The sequence below is a fragment of the Carcharhinus amblyrhynchos genome, chromosome 30, assembly GCF_965287045.1.
Source record: "Carcharhinus amblyrhynchos chromosome 30, sCarAmb.v2.hapA, whole genome shotgun sequence".
Lineage (NCBI taxonomy): Eukaryota > Metazoa > Chordata > Chondrichthyes > Carcharhiniformes > Carcharhinidae > Carcharhinus > Carcharhinus amblyrhynchos.
The window spans coordinates 9,796,149-9,815,571 of record NC_137353.1 but is presented as its reverse complement, the minus strand read 5'-3'; the positions used below and the strand labels follow the sequence as shown (position 1 = coordinate 9,815,571).

The following is a 19,423-nucleotide window of genomic DNA, read 5'->3' as shown; positions in this document are numbered from 1 at the left end:
ATCTAACCTTGGTGTGACTGATGTCAACATTCAGCTTCAGAAATAGGAAAATGTGGACTTTTCCTGGTGCCAATACTTCTCTCTATTCTACGACTACAATACAGAATTTTTGTTTTCAATCACATTTTCTCTGGTAGATAAATTGCAACAGGCTACAGAAATACATCTCCAGCAGAAGCAACATTTATCAGATTGTTTCAGAGATTTTTGCCTCCGTGGGTTGACTGCAATTCTTTGCTTGTTTATCTAGTCAGCCCAACTTGTAGGTGGGTGCAGTCAATGCTCCATTCTCTCAGAGAACCTGGTGCGTTCACTCCCCTGGGAATATGAATAATTAGGGTTTTGACAGAAGCAATCCCAGCTGTTAATCAGGAAACAACCGTCTCACTATCATGTTTCCAGAAGATACGGTGTAGAGATTGGACCATTCTCAGTGTATTGTCAGAAGTTCCTTTATTCACTGCAAGTTACTTATCTCACTGTTCCCTCAAGCTGATAAGGAAAATTCTGTTGCTTATAATCACAATCTTGGTACTTAAAGGAGATCCTTCAATAGTTGCAGAATATTAAATATCACAACTGTCAAGGTTCCCATGTTTTATTGAGACATGACCCACCCCTGCCTTTACAACAAGTGACATGGTGACAGTGATTAGCACTGCTGCGTCACAGCAAGCAGTCTCACAACAGCAGGTTAAAGTCCAACAGGTTTATTGGTAGCACATGCCACTAGCTTTCGGAGCGCTGCCCCTTCATCAGGTGAGTGGGAGTTCTAGTCACAAACAGGGCATATAAAGACACAAACTCAAGTCTGCTTTCTTGCAACCCTGTAGAAACTTGATGTCTGTGTCGATATGCATAATACTCTTGGAGATCCTCTCCACTTGGAGCCAGCAGTTTGCGGTGTTGATGGTAGCCATGATGTGAAGATGCCAGTGTTGGACTGGGGTAAACACTGTAAGAAGTCTCACAACACCCCATGGCCTCACAGCACCAGGGACCCGGGTTCAATTCCAGCCTCAGGTGGCTCGCAGTGTGGAGTTTGCACATTCTCCCTGTGCCTGCGTGGGTTTCCTCTGGTTTCCTCCCACCGCCCGAAACACATGCTGGTTAGGTGGCCATGCTAAATTCTCCCTCAGTGTACCAGAACAGGCACCAGAATGTGGCAACTAGGGGATTTCCACAGTAACAACATTGCAGTGTTAATGTCAGCTGACTTGTGACACTAATAAATAAATGTACTTACGTATTTACTTTACAAATGGTGTTGAAATAGCTAGAGTTGGGAGAGGAAAGAGGTGAGTGGTTCAGGAGACTAATCACTCGATATGCCTAATCACTGCAATCAGCAAAACAAACAGAATTGCAGGGCTTTATAATTGAGACAAAGCCAGAGGAAGTCAATTCAAACTGGGAAGTGTTTTGGATGGACAGACTGAATAATGCAGCCAGCATTACACACTGAGCCAGGAGCATGACAATCCAGCCCTCGGGGAGGTTCTCAGAAAGAGTAACGAGATTACCTAAAACATGGGCTGAGTGGGTGGGTTGGGGGTATTGGATGTATACACATTAAGCACACACACGCACCAAGTCTGCTTAAATAGCAAGGAACAACTGAATCAGAGTGTACGGGCGTAACTCCTTCCTCAATCTGAGAGCATACATTTTAAAGTTTATTTATTAGTGTCACATTCACACTGCAGTTAAGTTACTGTGAAAATCCACACTCTGGCACCTGTTTGGGTACACTGAGGGAGAATTTAGCACAGCCAATGCACCCTAACCAGCACGTCCTTCTGGCATTGGGAGGAAACCGGAGTAACCGGAGGAAACCCACGCAGGCATGAGGAGAACATGCAGTCTCCACACAGACAGTGAGCCAAGCTGGGGATTGAACCCGGGTCCCTGGCACTTTGAGGCAGCAATGCTGACCATTGAATTTAGTCTTCATTCTTACATTTTCCATAATCCTATAACTTTAAGACTTGACTTATGCTATTACTTCACTCCCAGCTCAGCGCTCCTCAAGCCCACCAAGTCAAATGTAATCCTCGACCTGCATCGCAAATCTGCAGGAAACATTTTCCAAATCCTCGGGTACTTCCCGCTAACTTTTCGTGCATTGGCTTTGTGCAGGTCAGGTTAACCGCTCCCACTGCAGCTCAACAGTCGGGTCGGATGAAGTGGGGGGTGGGGAGACCAACAACGTTCCTATTTCTGGGCCTTGTCCTGGGAGAGTGCCACAGTGTGAGTGTCAGGATGACAGCAGAATTGGGTTGCGTTGCGATGCTCCACACAGTCAAACAGCCTCCTCCCTACAATGATTCTGACACTCAGCCTCATGGAGAAGGAAGAATTAATGGTCGGCTGAGAGAGCAGAGAGGCTGCTGACACCCGGGGGGACTCTCCGCTCCCTAGGGTGAGTCAGCTCCTGCAGACATTTCTTTTGTTGCTAAATAAGTAATCTAAACCAAACCAACTTGGGGCAAAGCAAGAAGGGCAGCCCCCAGGGGTGGCGCAATGGTTAGCACTGCTGCCTCACAGCGCCAGGGACCCGGGTTCGATTCCTGGCTTGGGTCACTGCCTGTGCAGAGTCTGCACATTATCCCTGTGTCTGCGTGGGTTTCCTCCAGGTGCTCCGGTTCCTTCCCACGGTCCAAAAGACACGCTGGTTAGGGTGCACTGGCTGCGCTAAATTCTCCCTCGGTGTACCCAAATAGGCACCGGGGTGTGGCGACTCGGGGATTTTCACGGTAACTTCATTGCAGTGTTAATGCAAGCCTACTTGTGACTAATAAATAAACTTAAATTAAGAAAAAGAACCGCCCAAATCAAAAGACAAAGTGTAAACATCAAAATGCAATTAAAAGGATCAATGATACACCCCAGGGAGGCCTCGATGGTGCCCGAGGACCCTGCTTGCTCCCTCTCCAGGGACACCTGGCTGCAAACGTAGCTGCAGTAGAGGGGCAGACAGGCGGGTCGGATGACCCCTCGGTCGCCTGGTGTCTGGACCTTGTTTATGGACAGTTTGGCCAAGCCCGGGAGCAGATCCATGAGGAGCTCCTCTGTTTTCCTCACACCCTCTCCACACCGGGTGCTCGTAGATCAGGAGCATGGGACTGAAGAGCAAAAGAAAACCAATAAAAGATTTTAAATCAGACTACAGGTGACATTTCTGTAGAATATTTGCTTCAAAGTCTGAGGTCATGCACCAATTGACTCACGAACAGCTTCTTCCCTGCTGCTGTCAGACTCTTGAATGGACCTACTTCGCATTAAGTTGATCTTTCTCTACACCCTAGCTATGACTGTGACACTATATTCTGCACTCTCTCCTTTCCTTCTCTATGTACGGTATGCTTTGTATAGTGTACAAGAAAGCATATTTTCCACTGTAATACATGTGACGATAATAAATCCAAACAAATCAAATCAAATTAAATTGCCCAAGCCATTGCCTATAACACAAGGCATAGACATGGTCCACGGACTCCACGAGGTTGCAGAAGGAGAGGACAGCAAGTTACCGGACATTCAGGATTTCCCCACTCAGGGCACCTGCCTTTTGGAGAAATTGAAAACTACGGCTAGACCTCCCCGTATCCAGCACGACAGAATGGAACACCCCTTGTGGATAATAAATAACCGAGACAACCGGGACCTTGGGTTCATGTCACACTATCTGTAACCCCCATGACTTGCCTGGGCTTGCAAAATCTCACTAACTGTCCTGGCTGGGGACAATACACATCTCTTTAACCTGTGCTTAACCCTCTCTCCACTCACGTTATTTGTACCTTTAAGACTACCTGTAAAGACTCACATTCCAACCATTATCTTGTAAACTGAGTTTGTGTCCATATATGCCCTGTTTGTGAACACAACTCCCACTCACCTGATGAAGGGGCAGTGCTCAAAAAGCTCGTGCTATCAAATAAACCAGCTGGACTTTAAGCTGGTGTTGTGAGACCTCTTACTGGACAATAAGCTTCGGTGAGTGATCCCAAATTTTGGACTTCTGGTTTGCAAACTGGGATTGAAAATGAAGACAATTGCAGTGCAAAGAATGGGAGAAGCACAATGCAGATGTAACGGCCAGGAGAAGGAGATGGAATACACATTTGCAAATGAACAATGTCACGTGCAAAAAAAATTGTTCAAGGAGAATTCGAACAGTTGTTTCATTGCCTTCCGATGACCCTCCATCAAAATATATCTTCCATTCATTGAAAACAAATGAGAAATGAGGAATAGGAGGACTCTCTAAATAATACATATTTAAAAGTATAGCCTATTAAAATAACAAAATCTCCCAGTGTATAATTAAATGTAATTCACAAAGGCTCCAGCAATTCAAGTTGATATTTGAAAGAAATGTCACCTGTAGCTAACGTCTGATTTAATTATCACTGTGGCCAGCTCTCATCAGGCTGGCATGGGCGCACTGCCTAACACATCCTTAACTGTGTATTGTTGTTTGACAGGGAGCCGATTTCATGACACCGAGGCAGAGTCACATTTAATTAAGGAGACAATATTCCCACTGCTGGTGAATAAGCTGAAATCCACAACCAGCAATTATCAAAAGTAGCCCCACCACCGCTCGATACCATCTTTCACACATCGTCAGCGCTTGTTTGGGTAGCTGAAAGTCAGCAGTTCTGCAGGCTATTGAGGGTATCCACACCTCGTCATTCATGCTGAAACCTTCCCTAAATCTCTGCACAGGTACTTATTCTCCAACCTGATTTACATTGTGCATCCTCCATACCGGCTGCTCCATCATCCCAAGGGAGATGACCTGTCTGCTGTAACAATTTCTGCTTCTTTTGATTTGCTTTATTATTGTCACATGTATTTGTATACAGTGAAAAGTATAATTTCTTGCGTGCTATACAGACAAAGCATACAATTCCTAGAGAAGGAGAAAGTGCAGAGTGTAGTGTTGCAGTCATAGCTAGGGTGTAAATGAAGATCAACTTAATATAAGGTAAAGTCTGATGGCGACTGGGAAGAAGCCGTTCTTGAGTCAGTTGATATGCGATCCGTGCAGACACAGGGAGAATGTGCAAACTCCACACAGTTGGTGACCTGAGATGGGAATGGAACCCTCGAAGGAAGGACATGGAGGGTGGAAATTCCAAGTTCAAGGCTCAGACAGCGGAAATCCAATCTTGCCAGTTCCTTCATTCTCATCGTATGCCCCTCGTGTCGTGGTTCAAGGATTCCTCCACAAAGGCACGCAGGAATAATCACTTGGATTCCCCAAAATAAACTCCGCTCTGGACTGTCGACTCAAGTCTTCAGACGTTGGGCTTGAATTTTGGATGTATTTCTATCATTCTTCATTTTAAGATCTTTTCTATAACTTTCCCCATCACTGTGTGTCTGTGTCCTTGAGATGAAGTCACTGGTACACTGTCCACTTGTGGGAAATATAGGGTATTGGCAAAAAAAGTCACATGGAAAGAAGATTGTGGTTGACGTGCTAAGCATGGCCATGCAACTGACTGGGAGCCAGGGGGCAGTAGTGGCCCCATGGTTTGGTGTTGTGTGAAGGAGAACAAAGAAAAGTACAGCACAAGAACATGCCCTTCGGCCCTCCAAGCCCATGCCGATCACGATGCCTGAACTAAATGAAAACAAATCCTCTTCCCTTAATTGGACCATATCCCTCTATTCCCTCCCTGTTCATATGCCTCTTAAATGTTGCTAAAGTGCCTGCTTCCACCAACTCCTCTGGCAGCGCGTTCCAGGCACCCACCACTCTCTGCGTGAAAATCTTCCCTCGCGCATCTCCCTTAAACTTTCCTCTCTCTCACCTTGAATCTGTGCCACCCCCGCCCCTGTGTAACTGAAACTTCCACCCTGGGAGAAAGCCTCTGACTATCTACCCTGCCCATGCCTCTCTTCACTTTGTGAACCTCTATCAGGCCTCCCCTCAGCCTCCATCTTTCCAGTTGAAACAATCCTCGTTTATTCAACCTCGCCTCATAGTCAACACCCTGGAGAATCTTCTTTGCACTCTCTCCAAAGCTTCCAAGTCCTCCTGGTAGTGTGGCGAGCAGAAAGGCATGCAATACTCCAAATGTGTGGACAGGAATCTGTAGAGAAAACTGACCCACAACTGACTGATTCTCATGAGTGTCCAAACTGCCACTTCCTAATCCCAATTAGCATTTAACATTTAATTTTCTTCCCTGCACTTCTCTGCCGTGCTACACTTCATTTTGGTTCACTCACTGACCTCTCCACCACTAACTGTTAGATCTGTTAACGTCTGTTAACAGCGTGGACAACAACAAACAGATGACCTTTTGGGATCACTGACCTAAAGATGAAGAATTTCCACCCTCAGTAATTAAAAAGAAATAGAAACCAGCAAACTGTAGCCAAGAGTCTGCAGTGAATGTATCAATTTGACTACTTCTGTCCAAAAAATATTTGGATCGCCTGTGTAAATTTTAACCGGAGGGTCCGAACCTCTCCTCTAAAACCTGCAAAATCCTGCAACATCCTGCAAAGGGTCATGTGGACTCGAAACATCAGCTCTTTTCTCTCCTTATAGGTGCTGCCAGACCTACTGAGATTTTCCAGCATTTTCAAAGCAGCTGCGCAGTTTGAAGTTGTGGTTAAGAAGGCAGATGGTGTACTGGCCTTCATCAATCGGGGAATTGAGTTATATAAACCCTGGTTAGACCCCACTTGGAGCTCAGTTCTGGTCATCTCGTCACAGGAAGGATGTGGAAGCCATAGAAAGGGTGCAGAGAAGATTGACAAGGATGTTACCTGGATTGGGGAGCATGCCTTATGAGGATAGGTTGAGGGAGCTCGGCCTTTTCTCCTTGGAGAGACGAAGGATGAGGGATGACCTGATAGAGGTGTATAAGATGTTGAGAGGTATTGATCGAGTGGATAGTCAGAGGCTTTTTCCCAGGGCTGAAATGGTTGCCACAAGAGGACAAAGGTTTAAGGTGCTGGGGAGTAGGTACAGAGGAGATGGAAGGGGTAAGTTTTTCACTCAGAGAGTGGTGGGTGTGTGGAATGGGCTGCCAGCAACGGTGGTGGAGGCGGATTCGATAGGGTCTTTTCAGAGTCTTTTGGATAAGTACATGGAACTTAGTAAGATAGAGGGTTATAGGTAAGCCTAGTAATCTCTAAGGTAGAGACATGTTAGGTGCAACTTTGTGGGCTGAAGGACCTGTATTGTGTTGTGGTTTTTCTATGTTTCTTTTTTGGTTTCAGATTCTAGTATCCGCAGTAATTTGCTTTTACCCCACATATTTACCTGCTCATCTCCCTGACACTAATTTATCACGGCCAATACACCTAACCCGCACATCTTTGGACTGGAGCGCCCAGAGGAAACCCACACAGACACGGGGAGAATGTGCAAACTCTGCACAGATAGTGACCAAGCCGAGAATTGAACCGGGGTCCCTGGCTGCTGTGAAACAGTAGTGTTAACAACTGTGTCACCCGTGTCGCCCCAAGACTGACCCACAGCAACATCTAGAAAAGTACAGAAGTGTGTGTGTCACTGGCCTCCATGACAGGAGTGGAAAATTAAGCACAAAAGGATACCAAAATGTCTCAAAGCCAGATCTGTAGCTGACGCCATCTGACTGACAGTAAGAGAAGAACTGGAAAGAGTGCACGTTAAAAGTAAAAGCGGCAGAAGCGATGTTGGAAAATGAAAAGCAAGGGAACAGCGTGGACTTGAGAGATATGCTGAGGCAGCGCTGTGGCTCAGCCGGGGCTTGGCGCATACCCCACAGTCGCGGCACACTTCTCGTGGGACACTCACCAGTGTGCCGCACAGATTGTGAAGCATTGTAAAGTTTGGAAGAAAGAAATGAAATCGCTTTTGTCAATTCAAGCCCCGGAATGAGCCTTGAACTATAGTGTGTGTTTATATTGTGAGAACCATGTGCAACCTTTGCCCCACAAATAGGGTGACACGGTGGCATAATGTTTAGCACTGCTGCCTCATAGTGTAGGAACCTGGGTTCAATTCTAGCCTCGGGTCAAATGCCTGTGTGAAGTTTGCACGTTCTCCCTGTGTCTGCATGGGTTTCCTCCGGGTGCTCCGGTTTACTCCTACACTCCAAAGATGTGCAGGTTAGGTGGATTGGCCATGCTAAATTACTATCAGGGTGATTAGCCCGGGTAAATGTGTGAGGTTATGGGAATAGGGCCTAGGATGGGAATGTTGTGGGCGCCGGCTTAATGGGCCAAATGGCTTCCTTCTGCACTATAGGGATTCTATGATGCTATGAAGTCGACAGCCCTCTCTCCATTTGCTGCTGTAAATATCGCTGCCACGCTGAAGGTGAAAAGCTGCCTTTCAGTTGCATGTTCTCTTGGGGACAGAGCAGGGTGTGACAGGACAGGAATGACGCTGCCTCTTCAATACATAATCCTGACATTATATCAGAAGCTTCTTGCAAGGTCACAAGTGAGGCTTCATTTTACTGAGAGATCACGATTATTATGATGCAAGAATTGGTTTGTCTGTTCTGACTCTGAGACGAGGGTGCTAGCAATTGAATCATTACTGCATACGAGAGAGAAGAAAAACTTCACTATTAAATATAACCAAAAGGGGAGGAGTGTGATTGCATAACTGTGAAAATGTGTTTGGCATAGCATTCACTAAAAGCACACACATGAATATACATGGATACACACTCAAGAGGAGAGTTCAGAAATGAATGGAGACTACACAGATAGTCATAGAATGCCTACAGCACACAAGCAGGCCATTCAGCCCATCGATCCAGTACCAACAACAATCCCACCCAGGCGCTTTTCCATGTGACCCCTACATACTTACGCTGCTAATCCCCACCACGGTCCTGTTGCAGCGAAGTCTGAGAATTTGGTACTCAGCCGAATCTTTATTGCAGAGGGATGGGAAAATCCCATTGGCGTGAACAGTGGTAAGATTCCAGTCTAAGGGGCAATTCAGATGGCCAGTCCACCTAACCCACACGTCTTTGGACTGTGGGAGGAAACAGGAGCAGCTGGAGGAAACCCACACAGACATGGGGAGAATGCGCAAACTCCACACAGACAGTGGCCCGAGGCCAGAATTGAACCCGGGTCCCTGGTGCTGTGAGACAGCAGTACTAACCACTGCGCCACTTATGCTTGCATTACTACAGGTCACGTGTCATTCTATCAGCAGAGATAATGACTAGTTTAAATATATAACAGCCAGCATTCTCCAGCCGTTCACACCCTGCCACCACTGCCAGCGAGGGCAATGTGGCGCTCAGCCACATTTCCATTCACTGCAACGGACTGGAGAATCCCAGCCGCGGGTGAGGTCGGAGAATCCAGCCCAACATCTCCACATTTCTTAGCGTCATAAGTAGGCTTACAATAACACTGCAATGAAGTCGCTGTGAGAATCCCTAGTCGCCACACTCCGGCACCTGTTCGGGTACACTGAGGGGGAATATAGCACGGTCAATGCACCTAACTAGCACGTCTTTCAGACTGTGGGAGGAAACCGGAGCACCCGGAGGAAACCCACACAGACACGGGGAGAACATGCAGACTCCCCACAGACAGTGACTCAAGCTGGGAATCGAAGCCAGGTCGCTGGCGCTGTGAGGCAGCGGTGCCAACCAACTGTGCCATCGTGCCGCCCCCAATCTAAAAGATCTTTCCCCTGACTGACTAATCGCAGCAGATACAAAGCTGTTGAGAAAGTTTAAGAACAGAGCATCCAACAGCAACTGTCCCCTTTAAAAAAATGTGATAGAATGGCTTAAAATTTAACATACTCGTTTGAATATCTAAGTCAGGGTTTCGAGTGGTCTGTCTCTTCACACTATCTGATTCATTTGAAGAAAATGACTCTATAATGGCGTTATATTCCTGCCAGTGCCAATCTGCTATGACATCTTTTCAATGAAATGCTGGATTCATTCTGAACTGCAGTTATGTTATCAAATGCTGTGAGGAAAAAGGTCAGTCTAATTTACACAGTAACTGCAGGATTTGAATTTCATATTCAGCACCCCAGGTGCAGCTGCTGTGAGCCAGGCTGCAGCCAAACACCTCATTAACTCGCACGTCAAAGGCAGCCGCAGCATAAGCAGCTCCCGGCAGACAGACTGGGACCTCATAAACTTCATTACAGGAAATCCACCAGATCAGTCTTTTGCTCACCGCACCCGCCCCCCCCGCAGTGTGCCACAGTCAGAGGTAAATGGGGGCAACGCAGCCACAAGCGAACCACCAGTGCTTTTACACTTCACGTAGAGGTGACTGACTATTCAATACGGTGACCCACAGAGTGCACACAATTCCACTGCACCCCACCCCCTCTGGAGTGTACCCAACGCTCTGCACAACTCCAGATTGAAGCCCGGAATTTTACCGGCACGCCCGCCTGAGAAACCTGTCATAGAAACCCTGCAGCGCAGAAGGAGGCCATTCGGCCCATCGAGTTTGCACCGATCACAATCCCACCCAGGCCCTCCCTCACATCCCTACATATTTTACCCGCTACTCCCTCTAACCTACGCATCTCACAACTCTAAGGGGCAATTTCTTAGCACGGCCAATCAACCTAACCCGCACATCTTTGGAGTGTGGGAGGAAACCGGAGCACCCGGGGGAAACCCGAGGAGAAGTTGCAAACTCCACACAGACGGTGACCCAAGCTGGGAATCGAACCCAGGTTCCTGGAGCTGTGAAGCAGCAGTGCTAACCACTGTGCTACCGTGCCGGTAAGGCTCGTAAGATCGCATCCGAGGCCAACTGGGAATACCGTTCTACAAGCCTCACCCACCCTGTGCCGGTAAAGTCAAGGCCTGCATATCCACTGGCGTCCTGTACCAACCAACCCCAGAACAGCTTCTTCCCTGCTGTCATCAGACTTTTGAATAGACCTACCTCACATTAAGTTGATCTTTCTCCAAACCCAGCTAAAACTGTAACACCACATTCTGCACCGTCTCCTCTATGAACAGTATGCTTTGTCTATATAGTGTGCAAGAAACAATACTTTTCACAGTATACCAATACATGTGACAATAATAAATCAAATCAAAATCAAATCCATGCCTTTAGCTATCTAAGCGCTGAAATTTCCTTCTGAAACTTTCCGCCTCTTGTTTTTCTCCCTTAACCAACTTCATTAATACGTCCTCGGCTCAACTTGAGGGTATTTGAATATAAAAGTAGGGAGGTCTTGCTGCAGCTGTATAGGGCATTGGTGAGGCCGCAGCTGGAGTACTCCGTGCAGTTTTGGGCGCCGCACCTGCGCAAAGATATTTTGGCCTTGGAGGGAGTGCAGAGGAGGTTTACTAGGCTGATACCGGAGTTGAGGGGGTTGAGCTATGAGGAGAGGCTGAATAAACTGGGCTTGTACTCGTTAGAGTTTAGAAGAATGAGGGGAGATCTCATTGAGACGTATAAGATGATGAATGGGATGGATAGGATAGAGGTGGAGAGACTCTTCCCGCTCAGAAAGGACAGTAGGACTAGGGGGCACAGCCTCAAGATAAAAGGGGGGCGGTTTAGAACGGAGTTGAGGAGGAACTTCTTCACTCAAAGGGTGGTGAATCTCTGGAATTCTCTGCCCGTTGAAGTGGTGGAGGCTGCCTCGCTAAATATTTTTAAGACGCGGGTTGATGGGTTTTTGATAAGAGAGGGGATTAAGGGTTATGGGGAGAGGGCGGGAAAGTGGAACTGAGCAGCGACAGATCAGCCATGATCTTATTGAATGGCGGGGCAGGCTCGAAGGGCTAGATGGCCTACTCCTGCTCCTATTTCTTATGTTCTTATGTTATGTTAAAAGTGCACATTGGACACCTGAGGGGCCAGCTGGCTCAGGTGGCCCGTGTGGATCAGATTGATGCCAACAGCACTGGGTTCGATTCCCATTCCAGCTGGGATAGATTCAGGACCTACCTCCTTGTCTGAACCATGTTGGAAGTTGTGGTGCTGTGGATCAGAGGTTCAGAGCTAACGTACATCCCGTTCAATAATGTTTCTGTGTAGTGCCTTACTTTGTTAAAGGTCAGAGAAATTCAAGTTGTTGTCCCCTAACCTGGACTCAGCTTGTCCTCCGGGTAGCCTATACAGCCTGTACACCGGGTAGTCTATACAGCCTGTACACCGGGCAGTCTATACAGCCTGTACACTGGGTAGTCTATTCAGCCTGTACACGGGGTAGTCTACACAGCCTGTACACTGGGTAGTCTATCCATCCTGTACACTGGGTAGTCTATACAGCCTGTACACGGGGTAATCTACACAGCCTGTACACTGGGTAGTCTATCCAGCCTGTACACGGGGTAGTCTATCCAGCCTGTACACCAGGTAGTCTATACAGCCTGTACACCAGGTAGTCTATACAGCCTGTACATCGGATAGTCTATCCAGCCTGTACACCAGGTAGTCTATCCAGCTTGTACACCGGGTAGTCTATATAGACTGTATCCTAGGTAGTCTACATAGTCTGTACTGTGGGTAATCTATACAGCCTGTATTCTGGATAGTTTATACAGCCAGTATTCTGGGTAGTCAATACAGCCTGTATTCTGGGTAGTCTATACAGCCTGTACTCTGGGTAGTCTATACAGCCTGTATTCTGGGTAGTCTATACAGCCTGTACTCTGGGTAGTCTATACAGCTTGTACTCTGGGTAGTCTATACAGCCTGTACTCTGGGTAGTCTATACAGCTTGTACTCTGGGTCGTCTATACAGCCTGTACTCTGGGTTGTCTACACAGCCTGTACTCTGGGGTAGTCTATACAGCCTGTACTCTGAGTAGTCTATACAGCCTGTACTCTGGGTAGTCTATACAGCCTGTACTCTGGGTAGTCTATACAGCCTGTACTCTGGGGTAGTCTATACAGCCTGTACTCTGGGGTAGTCTATACAGCCTGTACTCTGGGTAGTCTATACAGCCTGTATTCTGGGTAGTCTATACAGCCTGTACTCTGGGTAGTCTATACAGCTTGTACTCTGGGTAGTCTATACAGCCTGTACTCTGGGTAGTCTATACAGCTTGTACTCTGGGTCGTCTATACAGCCTGTACTCTGGGTTGTCTACACAGCCTGTACTCTGGGGTAGTCTATACAGCCTGTACTCTGAGTAGTCTATACAGCCTGTACTCTGGGTAGTCTATACAGCCTGTACTCTGGGTAGTCTATACAGCCTGTACTCTGGGTAGTCTATACAGCCTGTACTCTGGGGTAGTCTATACAGCCTGTACTCTGGGGTAGTCTATACAGCCTGTACTCTGGGTAGTCTATACAGCCTGTATTCTGGGTAGTCTATACAGCCTGTACTCTGGGTAGTCTATACAGCCTGTACTCTGGGGTAGTCTATACAGCCTGTATTCTGGGTAGTCTATACAGCTTGTACTCTGGGATAGTCTATACAGCCTGTATTCTGGGTAGTCTATACAGCCTGTACTCTGGGTAGTCTATACAGCTTGTACTCTGGGTAGTCTATACAGCCTGTACTCTGGGTAGTCTATACAGCTTGTACTCTGGGTCGTCTATACAGCCTGTACTCTGGGTTGTCTACACAGCCTGTACTCTGGGGTAGTCTATACAGCCTGTACTCTGAGTAGTCTATACAGCCTGTACTCTGGGTAGTCTATACAGCCTGTACTCTGGGTAGTCTATACAGCCTGTACTCTGGGGTAGTCTATACAGCCTGTACTCTGGGGTAGTCTATACAGCCTGTACTCTGGGTAGTCTATACAGCCTGTATTCTGGGTAGTCTATACAGCCTGTACTCTGGGTAGTCTATACAGCTTGTACTCTGGGTAGTCTATACAGCCTGTACTCTGGGTAGTCTATACAGCTTGTACTCTGGGTCGTCTATACAGCCTGTACTCTGGGTTGTCTACACAGCCTGTACTCTGGGGTAGTCTATACAGCCTGTACTCTGAGTAGTCTATACAGCCTGTACTCTGGGTAGTCTATACAGCCTGTACTCTGGGTAGTCTATACAGCCTGTACTCTGGGTAGTCTATATAGCCTGTACTCTGGGTAGTCTATACAGCCTGTATTCTGGGTAGTCTACACAGCCTGTATTCTGGGTAGCCTATACAGCTTGTACTCTGGGATAGTCTATACAGCCTGTATTCTGGGTAGTCTATACAGCCTGTACTCTGGGATAGTCTATACAGCTCATACTTTAGGTAGTTAATAACAAAGTTAGCTACTTCAGGAAGGAAATTCAGATTGCTGCATCTTCCCGTTAAAAAAAAATTGGCTGCAATTTTCATAACACCATGGGTAGCAAATTAAAATAATTGTGCAGTGATGCAAACTTAATGAAGCAATAGCAAGTGTTTGAGCAAAGCTAACTAGAGGTCGCTTCACAGTTGTAATCATTATCCTTCTTAAAGTAGTTACAAAATAAAAAGCTCTAACTAGACAACAAAGCCTGTTACAATAAGTGCTAATGATGTGTCAGTGTTAAGGAACTGTTTTAGTTCAGGAAATAGAAAGGCAACATGTATTACCGAATGGATTAGGAAGATTCTGAGGAAGGTGAACTGGGAGCGGCATAGAGAACGGGAGATTTCAGTATCATGAAGGTGTGGTACTTACTGGGAGGTCTTGTGGTGTAGCAAGTAGTATCTCTGCCTCTGAGAATTGCCCACCATGCACCAATGGCAGGCAATAAATTGGTTTATTTATTAGTGTCACAAGTAGGTTTACATTTACACTACAACAAAGTTACTGTGAAAATCCCCAGTCACCACACTCCGGCACCTGTCCAGGTACACTGAGGGAGAATATAGCACGGCCACTGCACCTAACCAGCACATTTTTCAGATTGGGAGGAAACTGGAGCACCCAGAGGAAACCCACGCTAACATGGGGAGGACATGCAGACTCCACACAGTGACCCAAGCTGGGTCCCTGGTGCTGTGAGGCAGCAGTGTTAACTACTGTGCCACTGTGCTGTCCACTAATGGAGAGAGAGGGAGGCTATGGTCTAGTGGTATTATCGCTACACCGTTAATCCAGAAACTCAGCTAATGTTCTGGGGACCCGGGTGTGAAACCCAATGTGGTAAATGGTGGAATTTTAATTCAATAACAAATATCTGGAATTAAGAATCTACTGATGACCCATGGAGCCATTGTCGACTGTCGGAAAAACCCACCTGGTACACTAATGCCCCTTCGTGAGGGAAATCTTCCATCCTTACCTGGTCTGGCCTACATGTGACTCCAGAGCCACTGCAATGTGGTTGACTCTCAACTGCCCTCCAGGGACTACTGGGGATGGGCAATAAATGCTGGCCCAGCCACTGATGCCCATGTCTCACGAATTAATTAAAAAAAAATTTAGAGATTCTACCATCACTTTTCAGGGCTCCGGACTACAACACGCAGCTCAAAGTGCATGCACGCTCCATAAGATATAGGAGCAGAATTAGGCCACTCGGCCCATCAAATCTGCTCTGCCATTTAACCATGGCTGATATTTTTCTCATCCCCATTCTCCTGTCTTTTCTATTACCGAATGGATTGTCTGTGTGAAAGTTACACATTCTTCTCGTGTCTGTGTGGGTTTCCTCCAGGTGCTCCAGTTTCCTCCCACAGTCCAAAGATGTGCAGGTTAGGTTGATTGGCCATGCTAAAATTGTCCTTAGTGTTCTGAGATGTGTAGGTTAGAGGGGTTATATGTAGGGATGTGGGGATGGGACCTGGGTGGGATTGTCATTGGTGCAGACTCGATGGGCTGAATGGCTTCTTTCTCTACTGTAGGATTTGCATGATTTCTATTAATCAAGAACCTATCTATCTCTGCCTTAAAGACACTCAATGACCTGGCCTCCATAGCCTTCTACAGCAAAGAGTTTCACAGATTCTCAATTCTCTGGCTGAAGAAATTCCTCCTCACTTCTGTTTTACGAAGCCATCTCGGTAGTCTATATCTTGGGAGCGGCTGGCTCAGGTGGCCAGTATGGATCAGATTGATGTCAACAGTCTGGGGTTCGATCCCCATTCCGGCTGGGGTGGATTGGGACCTTGTCCTAACCACGTTGAAGGTTGTGGTGCTGTGGGTCGGACCTGTATTTGGGCAGGGAACTGACACCCAGAAGTGCCGTACCTTCCCAACCATGACAGGATAGAGCTCCTCATTTCTCTTGTGTTCTCCAGTACTGTGTCCAGTTCTTGAAACACCTCAAGAGGAAATCAATGGTCTTGGAAGGAGAGTAGCACTGACTCATCACAGTGATACTGGGGCAAATTGTGAGGGTTGGTTACATAAACGAGCCTTGTATTCTCTTCAATACAGAAGCTTCAGGGATAATCTAACGGGAATGTTTAAGATGTTTTGAAAAGGTTCAATGGGAAGAAACGTTATCATCTGTTGCTGGGGTCTCGAGCAGGGGGCACAGCCTATAATGAGTGCTTGGCCAGTTTGGGGAGATTTAAAGTACAAAGGGGAGTGGAAATCTGGAACTCTCTCCACTAAAATCTATTGAAGCTGGGCGTCAACTGAAAATTTCAGAGCTGAGGTGGATTTCTTCTCCATGTGCGGGTGTTAAGAACCGCAGAAGCAAGGTGGGTCGATGGAATTGTATAATGTGGATCTGTTATGATCTGACTGATTGGTGGGATAGACGTAAGTGGCCGAAGACCACAAGATGTAGGAATAGAAGTAGGCCATTCGGCCCATCGAGTCTGCTCTGCCATGATTAATCTGATACGATAATCCTCAACTCCACTTTGACCCTTAATTCCCTTACTGATCCTTGAGGAACAACTCCTCACAAATTTACAAGACGAGAAAGGAAAAGGGCTATCTCGCAATTCTCTGTCGCTCTTCCCGCATCTTCACAGAGTCCCAACACATGTCACAGCCAATGGGATACTTCAGAAGTGCACTTACTGTTGTTAAGTGGGGGAAACGCAACATCGCGGAGAAAGGTCCTGCAAGTGAATCAACGGCCAGCGAGTAATATATTTTCAGTGGTGATCAATGGAGCAGGAATCCTGGCTAGGACGTCCCAACAACCTTCTCCTTGTCTTGACAATATTAGCAGGTGATTGTGTAAGGACATGTACAATATTTGGTTAGCTGTTAGAACCATAGAAACAGCTCAGAAACAGGCCTTTTGGTCCTTCTTGTCTGTGCCAAACCATTTTTTGCCTAGTCCCACTGACCTGCACTTGGACCATATCCCTCCACACCCCTCTCATCATGAACCCATCCAAGTTTTTCTTAAATGTTAAAAGTGACCCCGCATTTACCACTTTATCCGGCAGCTCATTCCACATGCCCACCACTCTCTGTGTGAAGAATCCCCCCCCTAATATTCCCTTTAAATTTTTCTCCTTTCACCCTTAACCCATGCCCTCTGGTTTTTTTCTCCCCTAGCCTCTGTGGAAAAGACCTGCTTGCATTCACTCTATCTCTACCCATCATAATTTTATACACCTCTATCAAATCTCCCCTCATTCTTCTACGCTCCAGGGAATCAAGTCCTAACCTATTCAATCTCTCTCTGTAACTCAGCTTCTCAAGTCCCGGCAACATCCTTGTGAACCTTCTCTGCGCTCTTTCAACCTTATTTACATCCTTCCCGTAACTAGGTGATCAAAACTGTACACAATACTCTAAATTCGGCCTCACCAATGCCTTATACGACCTTACCATAACACTCCAACTTTTGTACTCGATACTCCGATTTGTAAAGGCGGTTATTCTAACACACGAGAGCAAATTCACAATATGTGCGCTGTGCATTTGCCGGTTAATATTTACTACTGTGCTTTCGAGCCACGATACAGGTAAAAACACTAAGAAAGAAAATCTGTGGAGGCAAAATAAAACTGGCTCGTGGACCGTTTGAACAGGTTATTTTTGAAATCGTTAAAAAATATCTGTCAAGCAGCAAGTATTCGATATCAGGACAGGTTGGGTGGAAGGAACAAGATAACAGCAAAGAACAGCAGGGGCAAAGCTATGCGCGTGGAATGACAAATCAGCACATTCCCTTATCAGGCTGAACTGGATTGGATGTGGCCAAGGCTTTGGCAAACTGAGAGGGGCTGTGTATGGATTGCATGATAGACAACAAAACACACTCACGCTGGAGCCTCAGTACAGATCCATGCATTTTTGCACTGTGAGGCTATTGGAGAGGGGCCGTGTTAACAGTCTTTTTCTGTTGGATTCTTGATGGGCTGTCAGACCATGTCAATCACAGGGTTGGGAGTGTTGGAATCTCACGCCATGCTTGGTTAACACAAGCAGATTCTGTGTTCTGTTAAATATTTATACTAACAATCAGCCATAAACAATTTCTTTCTCTAGTTCTGCCCCACACCCCGCCAACTGCAAGGTAAGGCACAATTCTTCAGGAGAGTGGTATGCCTCCACTACTGCCACCTGTCCCCCGACATCTTGTCCCCATCTGGCCATCTCCACATCATTCATTATGAGTCAGCCCGGTGGCAACTGGCCTAGCTGAGATGTTTAAACCGATTAAGTGAGTTAATGAGATGACTGGTGAGGCACGTGGAAGTCCAAGTTGCTGTGGCAACATCATACACTTTTATGATGTCGAGGTGATGGTCGAGGCTCCAACATTTTCCCCACCACATGGCTGCCCAGGAATCTCTCCTGCTCTTACCCTCAGCCATTGGCGTGTTTGGAAGGTTCTACTCAACCTGTTGGACTGAGGGGCAAGAGAGGCAATTGTTTCACACAGAGGGTGGTGAGTATCTGGAACAAGCTGCCAGAGGTAGTAGTAGTAGAAGCGTGTTCAATTCTGTCTTTTAAGAAGCATTTAGATAATTACATGGTAACAATGGGTATAGAGGGGTATGGGCCAAATGCGGGCAATTGGGATTAGCTTAGGGGCTTTAAAAAAGAAGGGCAGCATGGACAAGTTGGGCCGAAGGGCCTGCTTCCATGCTGTAAACCTCTATGACTCTATGACTGCGTTATGAACGTATCTTTCTTGGTCATCAAGTTCTGGAGTGGAACTCAAACCCAGAACTTTTGGCTCAGAGACAGGGACGCAGCGTCACAAGGCAATGAGTTGGGGAGGGAGAGACTATTTCCTCAGGTGGCATAGTCAGGAACAAAGGGGCCATTAGAACAAGGCCGTTCAGTAGTAACGATAAGGAGAACTTCGCTAACCAAACGATAGTTTACAAATGATCGGGCAGCACAGTGTTTAGCACTGCTGCTTCACAACGCCAGGGACTCAGGTTCGATTCCCAGCTTGGGTCGCTCTCTGTGTAGACATTCTCCCTGTGTCTGCACGGGTTTCCTCCGGGTGCTCCGGTTTCCTCCCACAGTCCAAAGATACGGGAGGGGGGTTAAGTTGATTGGCCATGTGAAATTGCCCCTTAGTGTCAGGGGAATTAAATGAGGGTTATGAGAATAGGGCCTGGGTGG

General features: G+C 46.8%; 1 protein-coding gene across 3 annotated transcripts in view; it reads right to left on the bottom strand.

The window, feature by feature from the left end:
* agrn (agrin) overlaps positions 1-19,423 on the bottom strand; it is a 546,905-nt gene that overhangs the window by 171,552 nt on the left and 355,930 nt on the right. The gene's annotated exons all lie outside the window — the stretch shown is intronic.